Source organism: Lichenostomus cassidix, chromosome 2, assembly GCF_008360975.1.
Source record: "Lichenostomus cassidix isolate B80296 chromosome 2, HeHo_3.0, whole genome shotgun sequence".
NCBI lineage: Eukaryota > Metazoa > Chordata > Aves > Passeriformes > Meliphagidae > Lichenostomus > Lichenostomus cassidix.
This window is the reverse complement of record NC_139482.1, coordinates 113961703-113974490: the sequence shown is the minus strand read 5'-3', so window position 1 is coordinate 113974490 and position 12788 is coordinate 113961703. Positions and strand designations below refer to the sequence as shown.

General features: G+C 38.6%; 1 protein-coding gene across 3 annotated transcripts in view; it reads right to left on the bottom strand.

Annotated features, from left to right (window-relative positions):
- The window catches only part of FAM110B (family with sequence similarity 110 member B), a 111492-nt gene that overhangs the window by 76690 nt on the left and 22014 nt on the right, over positions 1 to 12788 (bottom strand). For all 3 annotated transcript variants that reach the window (XM_085052884.1, XM_085052881.1, XM_085052882.1), the window contains exon 2: positions 4083 to 4212. The gene's annotated coding sequence lies outside the window, so the exon portion shown is untranslated. The remainder of the gene's footprint in view (positions 1 to 4082; positions 4213 to 12788) is intronic.

The following is a 12788-nucleotide window of genomic DNA, read 5'->3' as shown; positions in this document are numbered from 1 at the left end:
AATTCTTAAAATAAAGTAGCAATAGCTATGTCTGGCAGAGCTGGAACCATGAGGACAACACAAATACTCAAACTAGTTTATTCAGGTTTGACTCAAGAGGAAAAACTACATTTCAGGCTAGACAAAAATAAGACCCAACATACCTAAAGAAGCTTCCAGACTACCATTTTTAGGTCATACCCTGTACTTTTTTCCTGCTTTTCAACTTCTATGTAGGAAGGTCAGATCATAAAGTGGATTCCACTGTGGCACTTCAAATCAGATTATTCTCTACATAATAATTAGTGCCCTTCTTTTCATCACTTGCATACTGTTTTGCTAGTCTGAGAATGTTATTTGTGCTTATTTCTGAGAAGCTTTTTTTAATCCCTTCAAAGTACCAGCATCCTAAGCGCAGCTATCTCATGCTCCATGAACTTTAGTGCAAATGCTGTAAGTGTTTCTTTTCTTCTTAACAACTTCATTACAGTGTTTACACAGGAATACAGTGCTTGCACTGTAACCATGCAAAGCAAATATTCTCTAGTAAATGTAAGCTTTATTCAAAGTGTAGCTTTAAGTCTTTATGGCATACTCTAGCCTGGACTACCAGTTCTAGGGCAGGGAGAATGGTAAAAGGAAAACTAAAATGACAGACTTTTGATGCTACCAAGAACTTTGGAATGGTCAAACAGAAAACCTATGGGCCAAATGTATTTCCAAAATATGTAAGTTCCTCTTCACTAACCATGACATCCTGAGCTATCCCTGCAAAAAGCACCTCAGTTCCTCTATGCTATCTTCTCAAGCTGTTGATTCACCATGAGATTGTTATCTACATGAGAGAAAAATGGTTGGAGGATGAGAAAACCTGGATCAAAGTTACACGAGAAATACAACTTTTCTTCTTAAAAAGAAGACATAATGTCCTTCTGGAAAGCTAGCAGGCAAATATAGAGTTGTCATTTCCTTCTGGTAGAGTTAAGTATGACCAGGACACAGACCCCCAGTGACAGACATCTCAAAGAAATACAACATTTGGGGAGAAATGCAGCGTCAGGGATCCCATTCCAGGGGTCATTCTAGAAAAGGCTTGCTGCCAGAAGTGAAACGCTTAAGCAGGAAAGAAATCCCATTAAGGAAAAGAACAGTTGATATACTGTGAAAATCTGCACTGTTGCCTTCACTTATAAAACAACCCCACGGTCCTATTCTAAAAACTTTTTTCTAACTCACACAAAGAACACTGTTGCATTTTACCTCTTCTAGCAGGAGAAAAATCAAAGAGCATTTAATATTCAGAGCTTATTCTGTACAAAGTGGAAAATGATCATGCTAGCCATTAATGCTCAGCTGAATGAGGGCCTGCTTTTTGGTGGTGCCTTTTCTTTTGTTTGTTTTTAAGGAGGAAAAAAGATCCCACTGAAAGGCACACATGGCCATGTACATAGATCTGCTTTTGCTGATACCACTACCACAGACCTAAGTACTTTAATTCAGGAAATGTAGAAAATCACTGGATGATTTAATGAAAAAAAGAATTGTAAGCCCACTGAACTTGCTATTTTGAAATCCAATCTAGTATTAATGGCAACAAAGCAAAGAATAAAACCCAACACCACAATATCTCAGCGATACAGTGATGCCTGAATAAATCAAAATCACCAGTTTTGGTTTGCAGGACAGAAGTTTACATTTGAATGCAGCTGGATGGCAGACAACTAACCAGCTCCCACAGCAGCCCCTCCAAGCTGTATTGATTTCTAGGGAAGAAAAGGCACTGTAAATCTGCCTGAGCAGCATTGCGTCATACTTTTGGTTGGCTTGAAAAAAGTAAATTAAATGTTTTCCATTAGCATGGTAAAGAAGCTATACAATTTTGTTTTTATTTCAAATAGAGTCTCAAGTTACAGAACAGTTTAGCTAACTCTGTGGCAAAGACTACATGCTCTCTGTTTGTGAAGCCAGCAATTCATGCTTATGTGAAACCAGATGTGTGCACTGCACAGTTCCCAGGACTGGGAAGGGTTTTTTTAAAAGACTCTGTTTTTCAGTTAAATCATGGAATATACTGAAGCAGAAACAACATGTTCTTGCAGGGAAGGGGGAAGAAGGGGAGAGCAAAGGGTTGGAAGCAGAAGAATACTTTAAGGGCATAAAAACCACACACAGAACAGCATAGGAGCAATGCTGCACTACAACAAAGACCAGCACAGTTCTGAGAAGCAATAAGCATAACATGATTTGAGGTAGCAAGAACTCCTTGATCAATTATTCATATAATTTACAACAACAGTTACAGCTGCATCAATGAAAAAAAAAAAAGGAATCTAGGGCAAATATAAAATCTTCATAGCTATGAAGTGTCCTTGATTTTCACCAGAACATTTGGCTGTCTCATATCATGTGTTTCTAGTTAGCAACAAACCCCTCCAACAAAGGAAAACAAGAGACAGAGAGGCACAGAACAAACTGCCTTGCTGGAAGCAGTGACAGTGTTCAAGGCTGCATTTCACTTGTGGGTGCTGTGCATCACCAAAACCCAACAGAACACAAACACTGCTGTGTTTGAAACCTAACCACCCTAACATCCCACCTAGATACATACATTCACCCCATAAGATTATGAGGATACCTTCTGTGAAGTCTTTACTCTCTCAGTGCATAAAGCTGCACTTCTAAAATAAATAAATGTTTAAACAACTTTCAGAAGAAATGCTGTGTCTTTGTACTGCATGGTTATCTCAACTTGTTTCATTTACTCCCAAGGCAAATGTAACAAAGTGAAACATTAAACAGAGATAAATGTTTCCGGATTGGGCTTTTTCCTTCAGTTTGAAATCACTTTATAATCAGCAGCAGCAACTTTTCTGCCCTGTCAAGGTTTGAATACAGTGTCCTCAGCTGTTCAACATGACCTTGCTAGGGGACTGGACATAGATGCAGCTGAAATCCAAGAAGTGCGAAGCAAAGAGAGAGGGCATGGTGCAGCAAAGGGATGAGGGGGCTGAACTGTGCTTGTGGTCTGACTCCCAGATGCAAATTGCACACCATGAGGGAAGGTTATGAGCTGAAGCACTAACAGTGCTAATGGGAAAACACCAATTTTGATTTTACTCCACGGATGGTAGGACAATGAACTTAGGTCTAGTTCAGAGCTCTAATTTCAGTTTAAATTATTAATTTATTATTATTAATTAAACTACTAAACAACTAAAAAATCTGCAGTTCTTCTCAGATGAATCAAGAAATATTCATTTAAGAAGTTTTTCAACAACAAAGTTAACACCTTGCAACAGGTAATTTTTAAAAATGGAGATGTTGGCTGACCTTTAGAAGCACCTACGTTCAATCCTAAATAAATCTGTAGGAAACATTTCCACTACTACTCACTTTTTTCAGCCAACTCTCTACACTAAGTTCAATTAATCTTGTCAGCATGAGGGAAAGATTCTGCATATATCATCACTACATTCAAAATCCTGGCAAACAAACAAAACCACAGCACAGTCAAATCTCCCTAAGTGGTGTGGGACTGTAACATTGATAAGTCAAACACAGTTATTAGGGTCACATGTCTTTTTCTTCCATCAGCATTTATCCTGTACAAGCAAGAATGGGTTCTGGACGACCCAAGTCCAAGAAATTACTACAGTGCTGATAAAAAGAAAATCATCATATACAAACTTCATTCTTCTCCCATTGCTGAAGATATCAGAGAGTGTTTCCATATTTTTGTGGCCACTCCAAGCAAGCTCTGAATGCAGCAATTAAAGTGGGATATGTTTCTAAAAACAGAGCATGCTGTAGAGCCCAGAAACAGCCTGTTTCCTTGTCAACAAAGAACTGCAGATACATCTTTCTTCTAATAATATAAGGAATTACTTTTGGCTCTAACCTACAATGCATATTGTGTTGTTTTCCTCTCCCCTCCCCCTGCTTTTGCTATTACAACATTTGTATCAGGTAGCAAGGAGCAATACACACAAAAGAAGGAGAAAGCTCAGAGATGCACTGGTTGTTTATTTTACAAGAAAAAAAAAATCCTTATTTTGAAAATTGCATCAGACAATGCAATTTTCTTGAAAAATAAACCACTTTACCTTGTTCTAAGACTTCTGAACCCCTGCTAAGGCTGTCTGACCTGTTAGGAGGTCTTCGCCTTTAGCAGAGGTCTCCAGATGAAGGCAGATCTCTTCACCCTGGAACTCCCAGAGGGTCTGGCAGCAATGCCTGGAGACAAAGCAACATGGAAGGCATTTAGCTTTGTCATCAAAGCCACAGTTTTAGAATGGATAACAGGTGTCCTCAAAGGCTGAATCTTGGTTTAAACAATGTAAATTATCAAATTAGAACCCTACATCTTCTTTTGGAGACTGAAAGGCTGCAAAGAGGTGCTTACCAATACTGGACAATCATTCAGTCAGCTGTAGATGGTCTCTAGCCTTTATATTGCCAGTCCCAAAAGCATAACCTTCAGGCTCTGAAATTTAACAAATGACCTACAGAATAGGTATCTATGCTGAATTTCTCTCACGCCATTATTTCCCCCCCATTGACACTGCTCAGAGACATGCATTGGAAATGCTTCAGGGGAAAGAGCACAAGTGAGACACATCATCTTCTCAGGGGAGTCACACAGTGCTGTGCCCCTGAAGGCAAGAAACAGCCTCCAAACCACCTAACCTCCCTGCACATGACCTCCACCCAGCTGACAAAGCAGTCCTTGTTTAGTGTCCACTCCAGAACACTGTCTTCTGCTCAGAAAAATTAAAAATAAGAATCCTTAAGTTCCACCATCAGAAGGGAAGGATAACAAGGCTGCCTTCCTGAACTGAATGTGTTTCAGCACTGTTTTTCACATGCAGAACAACCATACAGAATTTAGTAGTTTACGAGCTGTAACCTAAATCCCTGTTTATGTTCTTTTTCTCAAAATGCCACCTGAGGTAAGATGAGTTCTAATCATATGGAAAAGTACTTGGGTACCTGAGATTTCTGTGGTTTGGTTTTATCTGACAGTATGTGGTCAAGCACCCTTACTGGCACAAGCAGATGGCACAGCAGCTTCTTTTAAGCAAACAATTCTGAGCAGTTTCAAATTAATTTTCTAATCAGCTATTCACTCTAGAAACAGGACTGCAGTCAGGTTACAGACCATGTGATGAAACACAGGGTTCCTTTAACAAAAATCTCAAAAACATGCAGATGCACAAAGTCAAGAAAACCTTTTTTGGACTCATACTGTTAGCACCCGAAGAGGCATCAATATTTGTCAGATATCAATTACTTTGGGCTTCCTCACTCCCAGTCTTCGGGGAGCCTGCCTGAGTTTGAGTCTCGACATTAGTACACTGAAGATAAGAGTTTCTTTGTGTTGGGTGGGTGGGTGGATGAAGTCTCATCTTGGGAGACTGACTGTATTTGAAACAGTGGTACAACCAGCAACAAGCAATAACTGAGGCATTTCAGACAGATTGGTATCTGCATGTAAGTGCTTATAGATTAGAAAAAAATAAAAGATGAAGGCATAAGCATATTCAGTGATGTAGCATTACAGTTACTCAGCTATTATGAGCCTGCCGTAGTATCATTACTCTGGTATTTGGTAAAAGAAAAAAACTAAAAACATGGTAAGAAAAAGAAAAAAAAAGATGTTTTTCAACCTTGCCTTGTTTAGTACAAAAAAACACAGCAACAGATTACCAGCCAGAAACACACTCTTGTATTATTACAAATTATTCTGATATCCAAATTACTGTATTTTAAGCAGCAATTCTGAATGATGCTCATTTCAGTCTAAAAACCAAAGCAACTTTGCAAGCAAAAGGATGGCAGCAACTCATTGTTTAAGATCCGTGTAAGCCCATATTTGTCAAGTCAAAGGACAAAAGTGAACACAGTCATGAGCTGCAGCTAGTAAATCTGTTCCAGCCATGTTCCTCAGCCAACAGCCTGAGTGAGTTCGAGTACAAACACTTTTATTTCCAAGTTGAGTGACAATTTTAACAGCTATCAAGTGGTCAGGAGAGAAAACATCCCCAGATCACCACAAGACTGCTAGATGTACAGCTTAAAAAGAAAAACTTGTGACAAAATACTGTGGGGAAAAAAAGCTTGTGACTTTTTGTGCGGGTAAATTTTCAGCTTCACAAATTCCTTCCCACCTGCCTGTTGAAAATAGAGTCCCTTTCTTTTTGCTCCTCCACTAATTTGCTGGTTTAGAATCTGCAAAAAAACAAGGTCTCAGATTTATATCTGGTGGTAGTAATTTTACCAGGCTTGTATGGGAAATAAATATCACTGAATTCAATATATTCATGGTTAAAGATGAAAACATGGTATTGAGAGTATGTGTGTGTACACATCTGCACAAATATATATATTAAATAGCTGCACAGTTATCAGACAGCTTCTCTAAAGTGCTCAGAACCGCACTTTAAAAATATTTTTATGAACCTGTTTTGTATTTATAAACTACATCCTGAGTTTCAGCCTTTATCCAACAAGCTGGAGCCTTTTATGACACACGTAGTTTCCTGCTTCACTCTCCAGTATCAACAAGTCTTTGGGCTTTTTTTTCTGAAAGGACTTTTCATCCTCAATTGCTACGTTCTTCCTCTCTTTCATTCTCTTGCTAAGTATAAAATCAAAGTTTTATTACTTACAAAAATACACATCTCATGGCAGAGAAGCTAAACATAATTTAGAAGGATTTGTGAATGAATGAATGACCTTCTTATTCTAATAATCCCAAAGGCATCAATCTGAACCTTCCAACCTCATTCAAGTCTACTATGAGGTTTCCATAATCAAAACTCAAGTCTTTAAAAATGTAGGATTTCTTTACAAAGAAAAACTGATATGGAAGCTCAGCAGCATACGATTAAGCATTTGATAACGTCTTATCAAAGCATCAAGTTACCTTTATCTCTGTCACTGAGGAGAAACATAAGTCAGGAAACTGAAACTAGGCAGCTGGAAGAATCTAGCTACTCAAATAAGTAAGATATACTTTCTGTGTCAAAAAAAGGCATGAATGCTCTCTGCAGCCAAAGGTCTGTGAGAGAATAAAGTTATTTAACAAAGCAGAAGAGGCAAAGATTTCAGCTGTATACATAACTAGAAACAAGGGGAATATTTCCCAATATATATTGTGAAAAACTAGTCAACCTTTTTCATGCAGACCCTACATTTTCACAGGCAGCAGGTACAGACTCACTACTCTCACATCTCTATAATTTTCAGGTAAAAAACTCATTATCAAGCATAAATTAAAAGGTATAGCCAATTTAGAGAACACAATTTTCAGAAACATTAGTGGAGTTTTGTTAGAAAGGGGCCATATACACTAATTCTGGCAGTTTCTACTCCTGCAGACAGATTTGTTTTCATTACATCAACAACAACAAAAAAAAGCTGTAATATGCTTCCATACTCAGAATTAAGCCACTGAAAAGACAGAGAAATCAAATAAAGATATACAGAAAAATCTAAAGTCAGGCACTTCCCACAATTAATACGATCATGCTTCACACACCATTACTTTAATTATTTCTCTGTATTACTTTTGCTGGCCAGTAAAAAGTAACTTCAGTACTGGAGGTTTAACTTCTGAAATGGAATAACATTCATGTTTTCTGACTTGATACACAGTTGTTAAAAGTATTCATCCCATCCCAACTCAGAGCAAGACTAATAAATTTCACTGCAAAGTAAGACACCTGTGAGTTACTAAGTGGAGCCTTACTCCATGCAAAGTTTGATGGAAATGCTTCTAATTTTCCCAAGCAAGAGTTACATCAACTGGACAACTGGAAGGTAGCAACATCTTTAAAAGTTTCAAGGTTTCACTACCACTATTCTTGCAGCTGTAAGTCTCTCATCAGCACAGCTATCCAGCCACTATATACTGTCAGGGAAAGCTACAGTACATTTACAGAAGCATAAAGCTCACTAATCTCCTAAACATTAATTATACTGAAACAAAGCTTCAATTAGAAGCACATCACCAAGTCCAGCACAGTAAGATTTTTGTTTGCTGGTGTGTACACATGCACGTCTGAGAAACATACCTACTAGAAGAGACAAAAAGCAGATCTTCATTTATTAGTTTTCTGCCCACATTCTCAGATACTCCCTTTTCTAGTCTCTAACACTAAGGGTTTCATTTACAGTTTGTATCAGTCATTAAAATATAATAGGAACCAAAAAAAGGAACACTGGAAAACAGGTTTTCTGGCCAACACATTACCTGGTTCTGCAGGACAGGTTTTGTTTTCCTAAAGTTAAAAATAAATGAAAATGTGTATAGACATCATGACAGAGTAATTAAGAGTGCTTAAGCTTTAGTGGGCAGCCTGGTAAATCAGGACTCCAAAGCTGAGTAAAAAGAGATGGCGTGTTTCTTGAGGAAGAAATTGCTGTAGAGGGGAATGAAAGGCAGGGAAATTGCAGTACTTGAACAAAGCAGCAGCACGGATGGACCTGATGGGTTTTCATGCTGTCACTCTCTTTGTCCACCTGAGGAACAGCAGTCAGATGCCAAACAAATTAATGACAATAAAAAAGCAATCAGAATTAGGTCAGCTAAGACAGGTGGCTATCAAAGAGGATAAACAAAATTCTTATAGAAAACCATTCCTACAAGAAACTCCACAGAAAAGCAGAAGATGATGGAAAGTACTCCCCAGCTGAAAGCACAAACACAATTCAAGGGGTACCAACTAAAAACTGCCACTGGGAATTTATGAGCTGAGTTTATATGCTAATGTATCACCTCCTACCCTCTTTAGTCTCTATGAGTATACACCTCTTGCCAAGGGACTTGAAAGAAGAAAGCCTGTAAACTTGTGAACGTTCCTGGGTTTGGTGACAACAGCCAACTAAGAGTTCAAAGAAAGGCTGCAAAACAAGGAAAACGAGGCACAGGACGAAAAACGAGGAAAGGAAAATGAGGCACATGATGAAAAGCAAGTATAATGATTCAAGAGTGGGGTGATGTGAGAAGCAGAAAAGGCCTTGACACTGTGCAAGCACTGCTCAGGAATAAGAAAAACATCTCTGTATTATCAACACTGATTTCAGCACAAATCCAAAACATGTCTCCAGACCAGCTACTATGAAGAAAATTTACTCTCTCCCAGCCAAAACCAGCACAAAGTGACACCAGAAGATAGGCTTAAGAAGGGGACTGGTACCATGAATAATTTTAAATAAGTAAGACTAGGAAATTTATTCTGAACAATCAAGTTTCTTAAGTTTTGCCTGTGAAAGGGAATAGAAAAATGCCAAAGAGCCTTATTACTGCAAATGTTACAGAGAACCATACAATAGGGAATAGAAGTTGAAATTAAAGCAAAATAAGAGACCTCACATATGAGTTTCTCTTGAGTTCTCCGTCAGTTAAAAAAAAAAGTAAATTAATCACCTAAAAAGGATATCATTAAAGTAGTTAATTTTCTAACTTTCAAAAAGCAGTGTACTCTCTGAGACCTTATTGACGACCCAGGGAAGATGTCAGTATACACTGTCTCGAAGTTCTTTTCCAAATATAAGTTTCTGAATAACAGCTTGGGTATAACCCCAGAAGTAAACCAAACTCTTAACTGTCCTCCTTTTGAGTTTGTCATTTAGCTTTATTAGTTTTTCATAGTCCCCATGAAAGCACAACCACTTTGTTGTTCATAAGATGCAAGCTAAGTAAGTTTGACTTTAGAACAGACATTAGAAATGACCATATGCTATCACCACCTTTGCCTACTATTTCGGAAAAATCTCAAGACATTGATGCAAATATACACGAGAACAATTAACTATATGCAACTCAAAGGGGAATCATGTATGCTACACTGCCTGCCTGCATTCTCACAACAAACTTTCCAAAAATCAGCAGCACTTGATGGGCAGAATTGGAACTCTACTAAGCACAAGAAAAGCATGGAAATATAAGCACAACTATGCATGAGGCAGACTTTAGATCTAACATGGATGACACTTCTCTCTGGCTTTTAATGGTGACTCCATTAGCATCTTAAGAATGATACTCCAGAATACACAGACACTTTCAAAAGTCTTTGCAACATCAAAGTTACACAAATGTTCCTTAATGACTTCAACACGTTTGGACTCATGATTGTTTTTGTTGCACACCCAGCCACAGTAGGAGAACTGTGGATTTTTACACAAATCATAAAACAAATTTTCTGTAGCCTCTCATCTTTCCATCATCTTGGAGTATCTGCATAAAATAAGCTACCCAAGAGATATTAGAATCCTAACCCTTCCAGCCTCATAGTGAACCCCCACCATGAGATGTGTTACTTCTCCACTGAGTGTGACCAAGAGACAATGACCCACACCCAAAGCAATAAAAGTGACACCCAATTCCATTAAACAACCAGATCAAATCAGTTCTCAGCTTTTCAGGACACAGTTATATACTGAAGCAAAACCTGCCCAAGCAATTTTGCCAGGGAACAAGGCCAGGGAACTGCAAGAGTGGTTCTCCAATGTGCGTGAATGACTAGAGGCAGTACGACACTTTCATCAGATCTACAGGAAATCGGGAAGTAAGGAAGTGCCAAATGGTTATGGAACACCAAGCCATGCACATATTTTGGAAGAGTTTTAGGTTACCTTTATTTGCTCACTGGCCAACACAACAAGAACTGACTTCACAGTATGAGCTTGAGAAGTAGAACAATCACAAATTATTACTAATGAGATAGTTGAAAATGCAGAGGTTTGTGGCTAGCACAGGTTTTTCCATGAGAAATTTTCTTGTGTTTTATAAATAAAGATAAAGTTTGGATGTTGTTGGAACAATGTCCCAGAACTTGGGCAGTGCAGGCCTGGCCAATCAGGCCTGGGGGAAGGCTTCTGACTGACCAATCTGGGTGACTTTTGAGAACTCTATATATGTGATGAAATCAAAACAATAAAGGTCATTCCTTCTTGCCACTGAGAACTGATGCATTCATTACTCTGCTAGCTGCTCAACAGCGACAGAGGTTAACCACACCATACTCCCCCCAAAAAATCTTATCAAAAAAACTCCCAAAGAAAATTAAAAAAACTAGTCAGACACTTCATAAAAAGTAAGAGACAGCTAGCAGGAGGAGTCAGCTGAGGTAAACAGTCATTGATTTATCAATTCATTACACATGACTGAAACACAGATGGACATTACAATCTGTAAAGATGAATTTTCCTCTGGCCTGAAAGACTCTCCAGCCCCCATTTCTACATTCAAGTTTCCAAGTAAAGACTTTTCATCAGCAAGTTATTGAAACCACAAAGCAGCAAGAATTCACTTTAAACTCTATTGTATCTCTACTTGAAGACAGCCACTTGCTTACCCTGCTTCATACTCAGACTGTCAGTTCTCTCCTCACAAATCAGCATAACCAGGAAGAATAACTTGGTTCCTGATTATTCAACCATAATTGTTTCTCTTTGGATGTTTTACAGCTGGAGGAGGAAAAGATACAAACAGGTGACCTCAGTTTTGACTTTAAATCAGTCAACAAATGAAATGTTAGTAATAAGAGACATGAAACAGACACATTACCCATGATAGGAAATACTAAATCTACAGCTGGACTTCAAAACAAAACCCTACAGTCCACTTTGCTGGGAATAAGATATACAAAGCTCTGACTTGGGGTCAGGCCACATGGTCAGATATACAAAGATGATATAAATCAGAGATTATTTCTAAAACTTACTTTCCAAAGGACAAGAGAGTGAGTACTGAAGTATTTATGAAAACATATCAACACTGAAAAAAAAAGTACAAGGGCATACAGATGTCAGACAGTCACAGATGTGCTGCCTGCTTTAGCAGTCAGACCTAATCCCTGTCCCCAGCCAAGCTTGGGGACCTGGCTCTCCCATCCAGGTTTCAAAGCAGGGGAGCTCCCCAGGACAGTAACTGGGGAGTTTCCCAGGGCCCACACTACTGACCAAGCTGGGGATTCAGGAAGGCTCAAGTCAAGACACCTCAGAGTGCACACACTAAAAACTTTTCCTAGAAACTACATTAAACCATCACTGTTGTTTATTAAATATACCTAATATTGGTACATTTAATAGGCTAATGCTTCACTTTGTGACCTGTTTCGATACTTCACTATCATTGTTGATAGGAACGGTAAAACTTGCAAGTATCACCCTTGCAAGGAAAAAGAGTGTTGGGTACAGGATATCGATTATTTAACTTTAATGAGGCTGTGGAAAGAGTCCTTGCATCAAGCCCAGCACACTATAGAAAAGGGATGTCCATGGAGCACAAGAAGTGGAGCCCATCTCCAGGCCATGGGCTCAGTGATGAGGACAGCTCAGCAGATGGCTATGAAAGCAGGAATTAAGCATAACATGCCAGCTCTGCAAAATCCTACCTTCATCAAAGGCATTTAATGGTATTTTTGTGCTGCACACCACAATTTTGAGAAACAGAGAAGCAAACAGCACTGTAGTTACTGATGCAACTCCAGCTTAGAGACAGGCCATTTGAGGCAATTCTGTACAGAAATAAATATGTAACATGCCACAGTTGATTACTTTTCTTTGTTTAAAGCTAGTTATAAAAAAATTGTTTATTGTTAATGCAAATTATTTCTACCCAGAATTTCAGTGAAATGGTACAGCACTTCCATACCCCAGAGAAAGCAAATCCAGGACCCTGTTCATCTCCAAGTAGCAGGAAGCTGGCAAACAAGCAAGGGGCAAGCAGCCAAACCAACCACTACCGCTAAGAGCAGTATAAATCAACAGTTTGAATCAAAGGCTTTACACTTCCTTTCTAA